The sequence below is a fragment of the Pinus tabuliformis genome, chromosome 6 (assembly GCF_031772625.1).
Source record: "Pinus tabuliformis cultivar Carrire ecotype Pingquan chromosome 6, CPIR1, whole genome shotgun sequence".
Lineage (NCBI taxonomy): Eukaryota > Viridiplantae > Streptophyta > Pinopsida > Pinales > Pinaceae > Pinus > Pinus tabuliformis.
The window spans coordinates 367,272,193-367,290,127 of NC_142292.1; the positions used below are offsets into that span (position 1 = coordinate 367,272,193).

At 43.5% G+C, this 17,935-nt stretch overlaps 1 pseudogene; it reads right to left on the reverse strand.

The window, feature by feature from the left end:
- The window catches only part of LOC149258821 (pachytene checkpoint protein 2 homolog pseudogene), a 55,899-nt pseudogene extending 42,115 nt beyond the window's left edge, over nt 1-13,784 (reverse strand).
- Nucleotides 13,785-17,935: the final 4,151 nt, after the last annotated feature.

Genomic DNA, 17,935 nt, shown 5'->3' on the forward strand with positions numbered 1-17,935 from the left:
GTCATTTGCCCCTCCAAAATTGCAATCTCCCAAGACTGCTTTCTGTGTGTCAAAAATGTGGCAGAAAGTCATTTTTTGCTTGTTTTTTGACTTTCAGGAGGCCCAAAACTTCATAAAATCTCTTGGCAATGGGTGAGCATGTGTAACTTTTCATGCCAAATCCATAAATGCTGAGTTTTTTGAAAATAGAGTTGCCAAGTGAAAGGGTCGCGCGGGGGGTGAGACCCGTCAAGCGGAAAAACCTGTTTTTTGCCTTAAAAACCAAAAATCACCCAAAATGCTCAAAATTTCTTGGAATTTGTGCTGGGGCTGAGCTATTTAGTGCCATGCTCCTTCACGGAAGCCTCAGCCAAGATGTGGAGGGGATCGGGCCTTTTTCTCCGTTTTTGTGCTTTGACCAATCGCCTTTGGAGCACTTTCATCTTTGCCTTGCACACGTGCATCCGTGCCCAATAATGATTCTTCATGTTTCTCAGCAATTTCTTATCTTGGTTGGCCTTAGCCAATAGCCTCTCTAAATGAGCATTGAGCTGGATAAGCATAGCCTCTCGCTCAACTGGCACTAAATCACCGGGTCTTCTTCGATTCAAGTTGCGGTCACTACGAATCCTCCACAACTCATCAAGAGTTTGCTCATCCTCCAACTGCTTGTTGCGCTATTCTAGATATGAGATTGTCCATTGTGCCCCTTCTAATCTCTTCTGCAATGCATCATTTTCAGCTCTAAGGTGCTGAATGATCTCCTTTGACTCTAGGCTAGGAGAACTGACATCAAGATCAACAAGCTCTATATCCGGAACACCTGATGGCCCCTCATCAATCCTGGGCTGTTTTCCCCTCTCTGATACCTGTGCTGCTGTCGGAGACGAGGCCCCTTCCACCTGGTGTGGAGATAACACTCGTGGTGCTGATGAAGAAGGCAAGACCCCTTCCACCTGGTGTGGAGAAAATACTCGCCTAGCTGTTGCAAATAAGGCCCTGTGGCCTCTCTGATAAGTGACCAATGGAGAAGAGCTAACATGGCTAGTCCCGAGGATATCATGCTACTGTGATGGTCCTCCCTCCTCATGAACAATCTCCGGATGTGGTGGTGGTGCTGTAAAGAACTCACGAGAGATGAACTCCTCCCATGTGATGCCCTGTTGAGCCAACTGATGTCTGACCACAAGCTGAATCAAACCGTAATGATAGAGGCTCCTATACTGCTGTGTTGGGCTCTTCCTCTGCATCAAGGGCACCATCCTCTCAATGTTCTAGCACATGAAAACAGGGATGTTCATCATCCGTACCCGTGTGAAATGCATCATCAGGCGAATATGGTACGAATATACCTGTGAAAATCTGCCCTCACAGGTGAAAAAGAGCATGATCAGCCTCATCATGGGAGCATACTCACTCCTCAAAAATCTGAAAGGAAATACACCCGTCAAGTGTTTCATGAATGCAGGTCTAATGAAAGGCTCATACTGAACACTGTCCAACATCTTGCGCTTATTCCACACCTCTCCGACATTAGGTATCCCTGTGGCTTGAGCAATCATCTCGGGTGTCAATGTAAAATCCACCCCGGCAAGGTTCACATGTCCATCATGCAAATGCAAAACAAATAAGCGAGCCAACTCCCTATGATGCTGAATCCGAGAGATCCTCTCGCAAAACTCATAGCAAGACATATAATGAAAGCATGATACTGCCATTGGACAAGCCTGCAAATCGGTCAAAGAGGTGGGCTCCTCTCTCCTATGATGACCGCCTTTTCCACCCTTGTGAGGCCTCCTCTGTACCTCAAACTCTGAATCTGACGCATGGTCATCACTTTGCTCATAATTGGTTTCGGTTTCTGACATTGTTTTAGGAGCAAAGTGGCTGAAATATACTGTTGTTTCTGCTTTGCAAACTGCTGATTAAAATGTTGTTTCAAGGGGACAAGGAGCACGAGGGAAATGTTAGGGAAGGGATATTTTAAAGGGAAACTGGGAATAATGATGAAACAGGGAGTTTAGGGAAAGGATTATTGCATATACATTATTTTCCAAATTTATTTACAATAATGATATGGGAGGAAGGGCTAGGGTTTAATTTTTCTTTTGATTTCTTGGGAAGAAGGGTAGGGTTTAGGGCTCTTTAACAAATTTGGAAGGGAAATTTACATAAAATGATAAGGAAAATGTAATGGGAGGTGGAAAAAAATGAGAACAATGGGATACCTCAAAACAGCATAATAAACCCTAGCAATTTTTACAACTTCAAGCCAAAGCATAATAGAGACTTCTACTTGCAAATGGAGAACTTTACAAATATAATCATGACCTTCTTGAACTGTAACAAGCAATAATTTTTTATGATGGAGGGCCTACCTTGCATAATTTAGCAATTTGTGGCTCCTTGGCAAATTTGCTGGCGGTTTTGCAGAGAGAGCGCTGATGGGTCGCGCGCCTCACCCAACGGGTCGCGCGCCTCTGACGGGTCGCGTGCGTTGTAAATTAACACTGGCGGAGGGTGCCCGACGGGTCGCGCGCCTCTGACGGGTCGCGCGCCTTCCCAACTCACAAACTTCACTCAAACTCTCTTGCAATCAGTTGCTCTATCACTTGGATGCATAATGAGGCTTGATAGAGGGAGATTAGGGCTTTTATAGCCTTGTTTGAATTAATTTCATATCATAACCCACTTTATAATGTTTTTCCATGACACTTTATAAACTTGACCTTTTGGTTTCCTTTTGTCCTGAAACTGATTGATTTGATGCTTTTCTTTGATAATTTTTGCAGGGATAGGCTCTGAGGGATCTTGGCAAGAGAGCCAGGGTTATATGCTGTCCTTTGAATCATTTTGAATTTTTACAATTTTTACAAAATTTTGAGAAATGACCTTGGCTTTAAAAAACAGGGTTTTTAAATCCAAGGTGAAAATTAACTGTACAAGATGAAATTTTTCGAAGAAACACTTTGAAAATCATCCCTCTGGCTTGCTGGGCACTTATTGACCTTCAGAGACATGACCTTGAAGACAAATTTGACCTCAACCCTAGACCTAAAAATTTTGACCTAAAGAAAAAGACAAGTAACCTTGAACAGTTTAATGACTGAAACAACTTGATCCAGTAGTGCCAAGAGGGGAATAAAGACACCAGCTCCTCCATCAGGGTTATGGCATGCCTAATGGAATGCAATAAGATGACACTGATGAGACACCTACTTATGCAAATGCAAAGAGTTTTGATCGCTGATGGAGGGCTACTAGACCGACTCTAACAGGTCCAACCCTAACCCATTTATTTATGCAATAGGGTCGAGTCATAGTTATAGTTAGTTAAAGATTCAATAAAGCCCACATTAATAATTGTAAGTGGTTGACCCACATTTAAGAAAGGGACCACAGTTAGTTGCAAACAGGCCATGATATTAGATAGATGGTATTGAGAGAACCATGGTAATGACCCATGGTATTATATGTATGAATACTATATAAAGGATAGAGACTCCCCATTGAAAAATATCGAGTCGTATTTTGTAATCGAGCTCTGCTCTACTGGAGGTTGCCCCCTTGAAGAGGCAAGTGAACATTGCTTTCATCTTTGAATAATAAAATACGTGTTGTTTTTCTCATTTTGTTATGTGTTATGGGTTGTATTTCCTCACATATTTGGTATTCTGGAATTTCTCGTAGGTCAAGAGCATAACAAGTTGTATAAGAGAACTTTCTAGGGCCGGTGGTACCTCCATTTTTGGCAGATATTTTTTTTAGGTTAGAGACATGTTCCGACGTCTTTAAACCATGGGATCTGTTGTTGAATGCATAAACCTACGGATTTAGGGAGGCATGCACACAGGAAATACAAGAGGTGGTCACACTTGTTGGACTCCCTTGTAACCCCTGTGGTACCCCTTTGAGTAGTAGCACATTAGATAGAACCACGCATGGACTACCTTCCATGTATCCTCTAGGTATATTGGAAGCCCCCTATGCTCAACTGAAACCTTGCCTTAGATAAACCGTCAGTTGTCTTGCCACTACAATACACTGAGAACAACACTCGGGGAGATTACTCATGCGTACGATAGGGTAGTCGGGTAGTAAGACAAAGGGTACAGTTGATCCTCCTTAGTTAGTGCCCTGAAAGATTGGGCCGAGTATTATTGTTGGACCCTTATGTATATTGTGATTTGTAGCACTTGACACTCATTTGAGATCATAGTTCCCTCGACTCTTTGAAGATCGCCCATTATCTTATTTGCAAGATTAGGTCTAACAGTTGGGGTTCTGTCACCATCACAACAATCAGATCCAACAGTTGAGGTTCTACCACCATAGTACCATTCAGATCTAGCAGTTGGGGTTTTGTCGCCACTGTAGTCCAACTCACATTTAGCAGTAGGGGTTTCATAGGAAAATCTTACCATTTGTGCAGTGAGACTTGTGGCTCTTATAGTCTGGGCCTGATTTTTGCAGGACATTGGGTGGGATCAAGTTTTCTAGAGTTTGACCACTACAGTATTGATTAGCAGGGAGTAAAACTCTATTCAAAGTAAAAAATAAAAAAACAAAATACTTAGGCCTTCCCAGGACGCTTACAAGAGAGTTATCCCATAAGATTCTGGATGACGAGTTGATCACAGTGGTACCATTCACTTGTCAGCTTCAATTTTCGGGCGGTCCCAAATTTTTTCAAAGTGACGACAAGAGACCAAGATCTATGTATGGTAGAAACTAGAGCTCAAGTCATGGCCAACGAGAAGATCGAGTGCCTTGAAAAAAAGTTGGATTCTTTCCATACCCTAGCGGAATATATGCAACAATTCACGACACAATTCAAAATGAGCAAGTCGGGGTTGCATCCAAAGGCACATGGTATTAATGAAGACCTTGAAGGAGAATTTAGCCATCATATTCACTTCCATGGAAATCACCAACATTCCCACCCTCGCCCACCCAAGCTGGACATGTATAAATTTGATGGCTCTAATTCGGCAGTATGGGTAACACAAATGGGAAAATATCTCATTCTGAATGATATATGAGATGATCAAACTAAACTATGTGTGGGATCCCTTTACTTAGACCAAGAGAGATGGAAATGGTGGTAGTGGCATCAGAAATGCTATCTAGGGAACATAACTTGGCAGGTGTTCTCAAAATATCTTTGTGATTACTTTGATAGAGAATCTAATTTTTTGGGTTGTCTTACTAAGCTTTGATAGATAGGCACAGTAAAAGACTACATTACAGCCTTTGAGACATTGGCCATCCGCACAGAAGGTCTAGGAGATGAATTGTACTTGGAATGTTTTATAAGTGGTCTCAAAGAAGCCATCCAAGCCCATGTATGGATGCACCACCCACCTACATGGATGGACACTTGCACAAAGGCTATCGAAGTGGAACATGCAATAGCGGCCCAATCGCCTCGTCCAAACTTCATAGCCAAGGGAAACCCCACCTAGGCTCAAGGCCCTACCCAAACACTTAAGGTTCGAAAGGTGTCTCCGGTAGAAATGGATGAAAGAAGAAAACAAGGATTGTGCTACTATTGTGATGACAAATACTCCCCCGGGCACAAATCCAAGGAAACCTAAAGAGCTTCCACTCTCTAGAGGGGAACATGATCATAGCATCACTTTGGTCCCTAGGGCACAATCACCGAATTTTCACCCATATCGGTATCCTTTTGCCCAAAAGAATGAAATTGAAAATATCATCAAGGACCTCCTTGAAGCCAGTGTTATTCATCCTAGCATCAATCCTTATTCATCACCAGTGGTCATGGTGCTAAATAAAGATGGGGAATGGTGCATGTTGGGAACAGGCCCCCTGGGGGTCAATTTTGCAGTTACAAACCCAAGTTTTGGGGCAGAAGGCCCGAGTTTTGTATAAAGAATGTAAGTCTCATTTTTTGGTCGCGAACCACGAAGATATATAAAGTCAAAAAAGGGTTTTCTGCCCTTAGTCTAAATAGGATGAGTTGGTTTTGGAGATCTGATTGTATAAAAAGGAGAGTCTTAAAGAGTCTAAGGTAGTTCAGTAGTCATGAGTCATTGATATAATAGGTTTGTGAGAGCTAAGAGTGAGAGTCTTAGCGGAGGAAGACGCTTTGCAGTTGAGTGCGCAGAGGCCTAGGTTATAAGTCCATAGCTGAGTGCGTGGACCCCTGCAGCTGTGTGTGCAACGCGGTTAGAGTCTGTATTGAAAATATGAGTCATCAATAAAGAGATGTGTTCTGAACTAACTATGTACTTTCCATCTATGTAAGCATTATTTTACTATTGTTATAAATGTTGTGATTATGCTACATTGAGTGTTGAGTTTAAGATATAATGTTAAGCTGATGCGTGAAAATATATGTTTCCATTTCTTACACGAACACAAGTAAATAATATATGTTTATGCAAGGATAATCTTAATTGTATGGTAAAGTTGGCTAATACCTAAGACAATTTGGGGAACAAGTCAGTAACCTAGTTATAGAGGCGCGCAAGTGCCTGAATCATCGCCTAAGGTTGCGTGAAGGGAAATTAGATACCTTTGCGAAGGTTCTAAATGATGGAAGAAGAAGTACATCGATAAGCCCTAAAGGCTTATTGATCTACGTGAAGACAGGAGTGAGGGTATAAGATCGACATCACGACTATCTCGGGGTGTAGAAACTTGGCTCCTACACCCCCCCATAATGTTTCGGGTGAGACTTTAGTCCACGCTCTGTGGATTGATGCCAAAAGGGCCAGTAGTGTAGGGATTTTCTTGGCTACTTAACGCTGAACTTGGGTTAGGGCCCATCAATCCAACAAATGGTTCCATTGCTGGGACCGGGATCTGCATAATGAGATGTGTGATGTCGTATCATTGTAATCCAACTAAGAAAGAGATCGAGAACTGGTTGAATAGAAAGATCCATGAATTCGCGATGCAATAAAAAAAGAATTTGTGATTGATGAAATAATAGTGGTTGGATAGATATCTGTACACAAAAATACACGAAATCATCTTCTATTCATTCCCAATTGAGTGATATGAGTGGATTGCGAAGTTGGTAGATGCCAAGGATGGTGGAGCTTGACAATATGATTGTTTGGACACTGGAGTTAGTAAGGAGATTGGAAGCCTCTAAAGATAAGATCACACACGTTGTTGACCATTGGCTTGATTGCATCATAGAAGGATTTGTGATAGAGTTCGCGGTCAATACCTTTGTCAGTTACAGTGAAGCAGAGTGCTGCTTCTTTAAAGGACCAGGAGGTAATTATTTGAAGTCACTAAATACTTGGATTAAGATGCTCTTGTGTGAAAAGCAGGTCATTTGTTTGTCTTGATGTTTGGAGCTATGCGAAGTGAAAAGTATTTCAAGGACAGAGGAATAAAAGGTCCTGAGTATAACCCACTGATTGAGCCTCCTTTGAGTGACGACGAAGGAGCATCACAGTCTTCTCCATTGAGCGCTATTCAGCTAATAAAACAAGGGTTCCTGCAAATACCTACACCAACCCCGTCCTCGTCCCATCCATCCACACCACCTCCATCCTCACCTCCACCGTTCACCCCATCACCCACACCACTGCCACCTCTACCAATGTTCAACATGGCAAACTCTGTAAAGCAACCTGTATTCAAGGGCATAGGAAATGAAGATCTGGACCAGTTTTGATTCGTCGCGAAGGCTGTATGGGAAGCTCAAGGTATCATGGACACCCAAATGAAGAAAGCCATGTTGGTTAGTGCTTTGCAGGACTGTGCACTAACATGGTACATTAAGTACAGTACTGATAATCCAACGTCCTTGTTGTCAAATATCCAGGCTACACTGAATAGAGAATTTAGTAGACCTAAGTGTCAAGCGTAGTCGATTGTGGGATTCAAGGAGATCATGATGAAGCCTGGGGAGATGCCTTGGGATTTGGACCAAATATTGAAGTGTAAGATCCGTGAAGCCAACGTGAAACAAACTAATGGGAAGCACTGCAAATGGTTTGTGGCCTCGCTCCTGCCCCACCTCACCCACACCTAAGGGTTGTGCTATCACAACAGAAGATTGGGACCCAAGTAGAAGCTCTGGAAATCACGATGAGGCTGCATGAGACACCAATGTAGGATGCTAATTTGGGGGTTCATCAGATTCATGCATAGTTGCAAAACCTTTGTCTCGAAATGCAAAGCAAAAGAAGGACATAACAACTCGGCCAAAGGCAAAGAAGTTTGGTGCCTAAAATGCAAGGGTTAGGGGCATGACAAGGATCACTGTCCATTCTTTGCGAACTATGTTACAGCAGGGGGACCAATGCCTCTACGACTGGAGACTACGGTAGGGCCAAGTGCAAGACTCACGCTATGGTGCACTATATGCCAGGAAGGTGGGAAACATGCGATCGACAATTTCCATTTGCTATATAAATTCGTATTGACACAACAACATCTCTTCTGCAATTTCTATCAATTAGTAGGTCATGACAAGTGCAATTTCCGTAGTTACGAATTAATGATGGATACGAAACTTGCATACAGGGTGTAGGCAGAAATGCGGCCTCTGGACCAAGGCATTGGGGGAATGCGAGGTGAGTATTAGGGGCGTGGATGAGGCCGAGGTGGAGGAGGTCCTGCTAGAGGCTAACGACAACTTATTTGTTACAATTGTGGAGGACTAGGACACTACGCAAGGGATTGTATGAATCCTATTGGACTGTCATGCTGCTACTATACTCAGTTTGACCATGCAACTGAGGATTACCCTATATTGTTGGCTAAGTTTCATGAGAAGGGGTTGCAGCCTCCATAGCTGACGTAGAACCTCTAGATGATGAGGGTTGAGCCTCAGGAGGAAGACCCTAAGGTAAAAATTATGTTGCAAAGCGGAACTACGACAGGGGAGGATAAAGACAAGTAGCCTGCAGAAGGCAAATGGGTCCGCAAAGAACCAGAAAAGGAGATTTGGTTTGATTTGGAGTGCACAAAAGAAACATTTATGGAAGCAAAGAAAATATTCAATGAGGCCTCCACCTCAAGAAGTCAGGAGAAAGCATTTAAAGAAATGGACCCATCCATGATTACCACATTCTTGGAGACCTGCATGAAACTACTCTGTGATAGAAAGGCTGTGAAGGGCCAGCAGGAACTGATCAATTGGTGCACTGGAAAGGATGGCGCTATTAGTGAACCACACATAGTCAAAAATCTTAGCAAGCGTAAGGCAAGGACTGGGCGTGAGATGAGACTCACCGCACAAATAGGAGAATATGAAATGGACCAAGTTATCCTGGATCTGGGATCCAACGTGAATTTTTTGCCAAAGCAAACATGGGAAAGAATGGGGAGACCTACACTTTAGTGGTCTCTGATCCAGTTAAGGATGGCGAATCAATAGAAAATTATCTCGATGGGGAGGTTGCAAGGGGTAACAATTGACATCAAGGGCACAAGCGCATTGGCGATTTTGAAGTAATAGAGATTGTGGATGATATAAATCCCTACTTTGCACTCCTTGGAATCGATTGGGCCACTGGCATGAATGGGGTAATCAACCTGAAGAAGAGAAAGATGATATTTGAAAATAAGTCACTCCACGTAGTGGTGCTGCTGGATCTTGCAGAAGGGCTGCACTATACAGAACCAGTCCATGATTGTGAAAGTGATGATGATTTGGACCATATTTACAAGATAACAGTGCGAGACTAGGATTGGGTAAATCTGACAACAGGAAGATGTATTGCATGGACTACAAGAGCTCCTGCATGTTAGATTCAAATGAAGAATTAGAGCACTGGCAGAACTAGCTGCATGAAGTATCTATGCTGTGTTGTAATATGATGGCCAAGTCATTCCGCTGCATGTCATCAAAAGTCAGGGATCTGCCTCACTATGATGGGCTAACTGATGTTGATCGATTTTTGGATGCATTTGAGAGAGAAATGCTGGAGAAACATCGTTTCCAGACCTTGGACTAGGTACTGTGCGCTACACCCGCAAGATGGTGGGGTACGCACAAGGATAATTTCGATGATTGGTGCAACTATAGGAGGATGATGAGAATATTTTTTTGGTAGCCAAAAGTGCGGATGAAAGACAAGTATGACAGAAGGGATGATCTGCGTGATCACCTGGCCAAATGGACTAAGGCTTATGGAGTAGAGCCACAACTTGAATGGGTGCATCTGTTTTTTCATACACTAGATGTCATACCAATGAATTGGTACTTTGAAACAGAGTTCTTCCATGGCACTAAAGAATGGGACATCTTGCGCCAGGGGTTTATAATGATGTTCAGCTTTGAGGATGGGTTTGACTGTATTGACACGATGCTACAGGAGGTTAAAGCAATGATCTGTAGGATACCACAAGATCCTTTGGACCTGGTTCAACCTAATTGGACTACCCAGCTGAATCACACACTGAAATGCTATAACATGATCACTGAAGAAGAAGACAAGGATCTTAGAAATATTAATATTCCAGAAACTGAGGGTCACCGTGAGGTTGAAGTTTCGCAGATAGAGGATCTAGACATAACTGCACTAATGAAAACTACGTAGGCAACATTTTCACAGAGGCAGAACCAAAATTTGCAAATATTGGGGACTATTAGGATGATGCGATAGTAGACAAGGTCTCTGAGCTCCTCCGCGAATATTAGGATTTGTTCCCCATGAAGCTTTCTGATTTAAAAGGGATAATAGGAGACCTGGGTGTCATGAAGATCACCCTGAAACTAGACATGAAACCTGTAAAACAAAGACCTTACCGCCTTAATCCAAAGTATAAGGAAAGGGTTCACACTGAGTTAGATAAGATGCTCGCGGCAGGAATTATTGAACCAGTGGAAGAATCTGATTGGGTAAGCTCAATAGTGGTTCAGGAAAAGAAACAGAAAGAAGAAATAAGGATATGCGTGGATCTCTAGAAGTTAAATGACGCTTGCGTGCATGATCCTTTCCCGACCCCGTTCACTGACGAGGTCTTGGATAATGTAGGTAGCCAAGAAGCATACTCTTTCACTGATGGGTTCTCTAGGTACCATCAGATCAAAATCACGGCTGAGGATAGAAGTAAGATGACCTTCGTGACTGAATGGGGATGTTTTCAGTCCACCGTAATGCCTTTTGGGCTAAATAATGCACCAACAATCTTTTCAGACATAGTCATTGCGACATTCAAAGAATTCATTCATAATTTTCTAGAGGTATACTTTGATGATTGGACAGTGTTTGGACTGGTCAAGACCCATGTGGCAAGTCTGCACTTGATGCTAGATACATTTCGGAGATACTAGATCATGCTCAATCTGAAGAAGTGTCTATTTTGTGTCTCTTTCGAGATCCTGCTGGGTCATGTGGTATGCAGACAAGGATTGATGGTAGACCCCATGAAGATTGTTGTGATAATCAACTTGGAGGCACCAAGGAATGTGAAACAGTTGCGTGAAACTCTAGGTCATACTGGATACTATAAGAAGTTCATCAAGAGCTATGCCCAAATCACCGCGCCTATGGAGAAATTGTTGAAAAAAGGATGCTACGTTCTGTTGGAACGATGAATGCCAAAAGAGCTTGGACGTGCTAAAAGAGAAAATGGTCACCGCGCCAATCCTAGTCTTCTCGGACTGGAAGAAGGAATTTCATGTGCACGTTGACGCATCATGTATTGTGCTGGGGGCTGTGATGACATAGGTTGGCGAGGGAGAATTGGACCATCCTACAACATTCATAAGCTGGAAGCTATCCAAGGCTGAGAAGAACTATTCCACCACAGAGTGCGAATGACTAGCCATGGTGTATGCGCTCCAAACTTTCAGGCACTATTTGCTGGATGGGCATTTTAAGATGTATATGGATCATTCTGCGTTGAAATACTTGGTCAATAAGCCTGTGTTTGAAACGAAGATCTGAAAATGGTTGTTGTCGTTCCAAGAATACGAATTTGAAGTTATTGTGAAGCTAGGACAACTGAACACGGGACATGATCATCTGTCATGCATTGAAACAGGAGAGGAACCTACTAATTTGGAGGAGGGGTTGCCTGACGCGCAACTCTCTACAGTGCACATCATAGACAGTCACTTTGAAGATATCATACATTTCCTGACAACGGGAACTTCTCCAAAAGGGTATACAAGCCAGCAGAATAAGGAGTTAGTGGTGCGCGTGACATACTTCTTCGTCATTGCAAGGCACTTGTACAAAATGGGGTCAAACAAAATATCGTGACGTTATGTATCTGACTTTGAATGAAGCAGAATTCTCGCAGAGGCTCATGGAGGAGCTGCAGGGGGACATTATGCAGGAAAAGAAACAACACAAAAGGTTCTATGTGCTAGGTTGTGGTGTCCAACCCTGCATAAGGATGCGAAAGAATATTGTAGGGAATTTGACGCATGTCAAAGGACTGGCAGGCCATCACAGAGGGATGAACTAACTTTGATGTCATAGGTGACATTACAACCATTCGAGAAATGGGTGATTGACTTTGTGGGTCCAATTCAACCTCAAAGAAAGAAGACAGGTGCATGGTACATCATCACCACGACTGAGTACTTGACCAGGTGGGCATAAGCGTAGCCTGTGAAGGACTGTATAGGTGTGACAATAACAAAGTTTATTTTTGAATATGTGTTGAAAAGATTTGGCTGTCCAAAGATCTTGATGAGCGATCGCGGTACACACTTTCTTAACGAAACAATCAGCTCATTGATAGAAGAATTTTAGGTGTATCATTAGAAAAGTACACCTTATCATCCACAGGCCAATGGGATGGTGGAAGCATTCAATAAGATACTGGAGAGCGCACTGATGAAGGTCTACAATGCTCAGAGAAATGACTAGGATGTGCATGTACCCGCGGTGCTATGGGCCTACAGAACGACTTGCAAGAAGCTGACTGGGAAAATTCCTTTCAAACTCGTGTATGGTGTAGAAGTTGTGATGCCAATGGAATATATTGTACCTAGTTTGCGCATATCGACACTCATAGGAGTGGTGGACACGGAGCCCTGGAAGAGAGGCTTGCGCAGCTAGCAGAGCTTGAGGAGGACCGGTTTCTAGCTGGATTTCATCAACAAGTTCAAAAGGAGCACGAAAAGGCATGGCACAATTAGCACATCAAACTGCGCACCTTCAAGGTAAATGATTTGGTCTTGTTATATGACAATAAATTTGATAAATTTCTAGGGAAATTTCAGATGCACTAGCTAGGGCCATATGTCATCAAGGAGATTACCAATGTTGGAGCACTTCAGCTGGTTAAATTGGATGGAGAACTCTTCCTAGGGAAGGTGAATGGTAGCTGATTGAAGCCATACATCATTGATCCAGCTAGGTGACTATATGAGGGAAGCATAGTCCTAGTGCTCCAGGTAGCTAAAAGGAGGTACAGGACTATAAACTACACTACCCAGGTTGGAGAGCTGCGCGAGGAGAGAACTGTGCGGAATGAGGGAATGTCACATAGTCCACAACAACGCGTAGAGAGTTGCGCTACCAAGGGAGAAACCGCACAGAGTAGCCAGAAAGTGACTGTTAAAGTCACTGTTCATGATTTGACGATGAAAAAATGGCCAAATGGAGCGGGGGGTGGCATTTAAGTAAGAATTTATGGGAAACAATAAGATTTGAATTCAAAATGACCTATAAATTACATATGGCCACACATTAGAAAACACTTTGGATATTGAGAAATTGTGAGTTGTACTATGTCCTATTCATGAACCACACATTTTTTGAAGAGCTACTTGATTTCTCAGTGTTTAATTGATTTCCAGAAACTGTCTGCAAAATCATCTGTGACATTAGTCTAAAAGCAACAGCCATGGATGTTGAAGCCATGACAACTGAGGGAGCTTTTCCGGAGGTCGCTATGATAGCAGAAGGAGTTTCCCCAAAGGTTGTGCCTACAAAGATCCCAATTGAAGTACCAAAGTCTCCACGGTCGCCTAGAACAAGGCCTACCCTGACCAAGGAGGGTCCCAAGAATAAGAAGGGCAAGCAAGCTGTGACACCACAATCGGTGTGTACATCTCCCAGAGAACACCCACAGAAGGATAAGCACACTGCACAGGAAAATGGCAAGACGATTAACCTAGAGGAAAAATAAGATGAGATTGAGGATATCCCAATGGATGATGAGGATGTTGGGGTGGAAATGGAGGATTTTGAAATTGAGGGGTCTAACCCCATCACTAAGCTTCCTGAGTATGTTCCTCTACACAGGGGAAAGACCAAGGTGCCCAAAGACATTGATGAGAGTAAGGTCACCCTACACACACCCCTCTTACCGGACCAAATTGTGTTTGAAGGACCACGCTTGGGGTGTGTCCCCCTTATGAAATTAGAAGACTAGGATTTAGCAGACATAGAGTGGTTCCCTCATTTAGAAACGGACCAACTTATGCACCGGGTCCTCCACAAAAATACTGGAGTGACCGCATTGGAACCGCAAAAGTGGCTGAGAGGCGTGGATAAGGCAAGATTTCTCAACCTGCTATGGGTGCCACATTACAACTGTGCCCATCACAATGGTGGTAATTAAGCAGCGGTTGTGCTTGGTACACAATGGGTGTTTGTGGCTGGAGGATCCAATACTCATCACTGATATGCTAATCCATAGGATTGCATAGCTGCCATACACAGGGGAAAATTTGGCCATGGAATTTGGCAGAAAGGCTGGCGAGCATGTCCTCGCGGAGGCCATGAAGGAAAAGTTCAAGTTATTAAAGAAGTCGTGTGGATACACCATTTCGAGCATTTGTGACCCTACGGTTAAAGTGGCAACGCAACTTGGCAGGAAATGTCATGCGGAAGTGTCATACAGATGAAGTGCCAGCACCCATCATAGATTTGGTGGCCCAATGCACAGAGGGAGTTCAATTTAATTGGGTGTGCTACCTCTGTGGAGAGTTCCTCATGAACTATTGCGAGGCACGGGATCTCAGTAAGCAATTCCACTATGCATGGCTCTTGTTGTCCATAGTGTTGGTAGCATGGGAGCTACCCAAAGATAGTCAATTTCGTCCAGTCGTGTCGGACCTACCAGAGGGATCAAAGTACGCTTCACTGTGGGTGACTAAGGACCCTCAGAGGATAAAAGACAACAAGATCTTTTTGATCTTGATGGAGATGAACGTGCATATGGCCATCAACCACAAGTCGCGGTTGTCACCTACCAATTTTGACAGATTGTAGGAGTATGTGGAATTCAAGGTTGACTTCCACCACGCCTCAATATAGGCATGAAAGGACCTTGAGTAGAAGTGACATGACTTTCCCTATTTGGCAACAGATGATGCGATCGACGTAGTTCTTAATTATTGGCTGGCAGAGTGGCGCACTACCTCAGAATTGGCTATGGGATCAAGGAAGTCTGCCGCATAACACAAGAAGGAAGAGGACAAGTTGAAGCTGGAACAACTGGTTGTGAAAAGGAAAAAGGAGGTTGACGACAAGGGTAAGGAAGAGCGCGTTGCCGTGCAATAGTCAGGTGGGCAGGCAGGAGAAGAGGAGTGCGGCTCTAACGGAGGTTAGAAGTCACCTTCACTAGAGATAGAGGAAGAAGAGGATGAACAAAAAGAACAGGGAGGAGTGGACCCATAGACGACTCCGTTCTGTATCAAGTACACTAGAGGACTAAAAAAGGTAGGGCTGCAAATGAAGTCCAAGGCTAGCAAGATGTCTCTGGATCCAATCACCCTGACAGAGGGGGATTTGAATGATATAAGGGATGCAATGCGGGATGCCACCATGGAAATGTTGCAATAGTTCAAGCAGTAGCAACAATAGGTGTTGGGGGCTATTCAAACGGGTCTGCAGGAGCTGCAGATTCATGCATCATAGACTTAGACTAGTGTGGCATCCACCAGATTAGCCTTTGGAACCTCAGATGCTGTAGGGATGCTACGTGCAAGGGACCCCTGAGCCATAGTGCTACGACATGGAGCATTGATGATGGCGATAGAAGCTAACAGGCATGTTGTCAGCGCCCTCAAGGGAGTGGGACTTAACTTGGCCACGCTTCCTAGTGAAGCGATTCACATTCTGTAGGATGGTGTGATTGATGAAATTTGAGCCCGCAAACAACGTGCTTTACAGGTGATCAACGAGCAAAAGGTCAACAAAGATTAGTTGGTTGTGAAAAGAGACTCCACTATTCAGCTTGTGATAATCCTGCTAGATAAGAATCAGCGAATAATCAAGGTTGTGGATGAGGCATGCCAAATTGTCCCAGAGCTGGCCATTCCCAAGGCTAAGCCAGTAGATGTATGGGTTTGGAAACTCACTGCAGGAGTGCATGATGCACGCATAGAGTTAGAAAAGGTTCAGCTAGAGCTAAACCTAAAAATTGCAAAATTGCAGTTGAGGGCCTAGCCTTTGACTTCGTCGGAAGTCAGGGAGCAGTGTGTGACTGTTGTGATAGATGCAATTGTAGTAGTAGAGAGTACAGTGATAGACTTCACGACCCTTTTTGTGTAGTCGCTCGAGGTACTCACCAGCCTGCAAGAAGACCCCAATGTGTAGAGGCTGGAGATAGAAGCGCAGGAACTACAGTAGCGCTACAATGAGGTTAAAGTGACAGCGCACACTGTCGCCATCATGCAGAGACTAACGAAGCTAGAGGAGGCCAAGGCATTGAAAGAACAGGTAGACACAACTCATCACAAGGAAGTCATGTTGAAGGCTCACTTGAAGTGTTGGTTGGATGAGGCCTACATGATCATGACCACCATTGAAAGCAAGTTGGATAGTATACAAGAGACTCAACAGAAGCTATAGCCTGATAATGCAGGGCTAGTGACAGAGCAGTTGGTCGAAGAGATGAAGGAGGCAGCAACACAGTGCACTGCCGAAGTAGCAGTTGTCCAAGTCGAGTTGGGAGGTCTTCGTGACAATATCTCCATGCCAACTGAGTGACTCGAGGGTGAGTCAACATGTTTGTGTTGGGGGCTTGTTTGGAACAGGTCTCCTAGGGGTCAATTTTGGGGTTACAAACCCAAGTTTTGGGGCAGAAGGCCCGAATTTTGTATAAAGAATGTAAAGTCTTTACATTTTGTGGTCACGGAGCATGTAGATATCTAAAGTCAAAAACTGTTTTCCACCTTTATTCTAGATAGGTTGAGTCGGTTTTGCAGATCTGCCCTTGGTCCGCTGACCATGGAATTGTATAAAAAGGAGAGTCTTAAAGAGTCTAAGGCAGTTCAATAGTCATGAGTCATTGATGTAATAGGTTTGTGAGAGCTAAGAGCAAGAGTCTTAGCGGAGGAAGAGGATCTGCATCTAAGTGCATAGAGGCCTAGGGTAGAAGTCCGTAGCTGAGTGCACGGACCCCTGCAGCTGTGTGCGCAGGGAAGTTAGAGTCTGTAGTGAAAATATGAATCATCAAAAGAGACGTTGTCTGAAATTACTATGTACTTTCCATCTGTGTAAGCGTTATTTTACTACTGTTATAAATGTTGTGATTACGCTAAGTTTTAGATATAATGTTAATTTGATGCGCAAAAATATATGTTTCCACCTGTAACATGAACACAAGTAATAATATATGTTTACATGAGGATAATCTTAATTGTATGGTAAAATTGGCTAATGCCTAAGACAATTTGGGGAAAAAGTCAATAACCTAGTTACAGAGGCACATAAGTGCCTGAATCATCGTCTAGGGTTGCATGAAGGGCAATCGGATACCTTCGTGAAGGTTCTGAAAGATGGAAGAAGAAGTACATCGATAATCCCTAAAGGCTTATCGATCTATGTGAAGATAGGAGTGAGGGTATAAGATCGACATCACGACTATCTCAGGGTGCAGAAACTTGGTTCCTTCATCCCCCCATACTGCTTTGGGTGAGACTTCAGTCTACATTCCATGGATTGATGCTGAAAGGGCTAGTAGTATAGGGAATTGCTTGGATGCTTAATGCTGAACCTGGGTCAGGGCCCATCAAGCCAAAAATGCATGTGTCCAAACTTCAGGG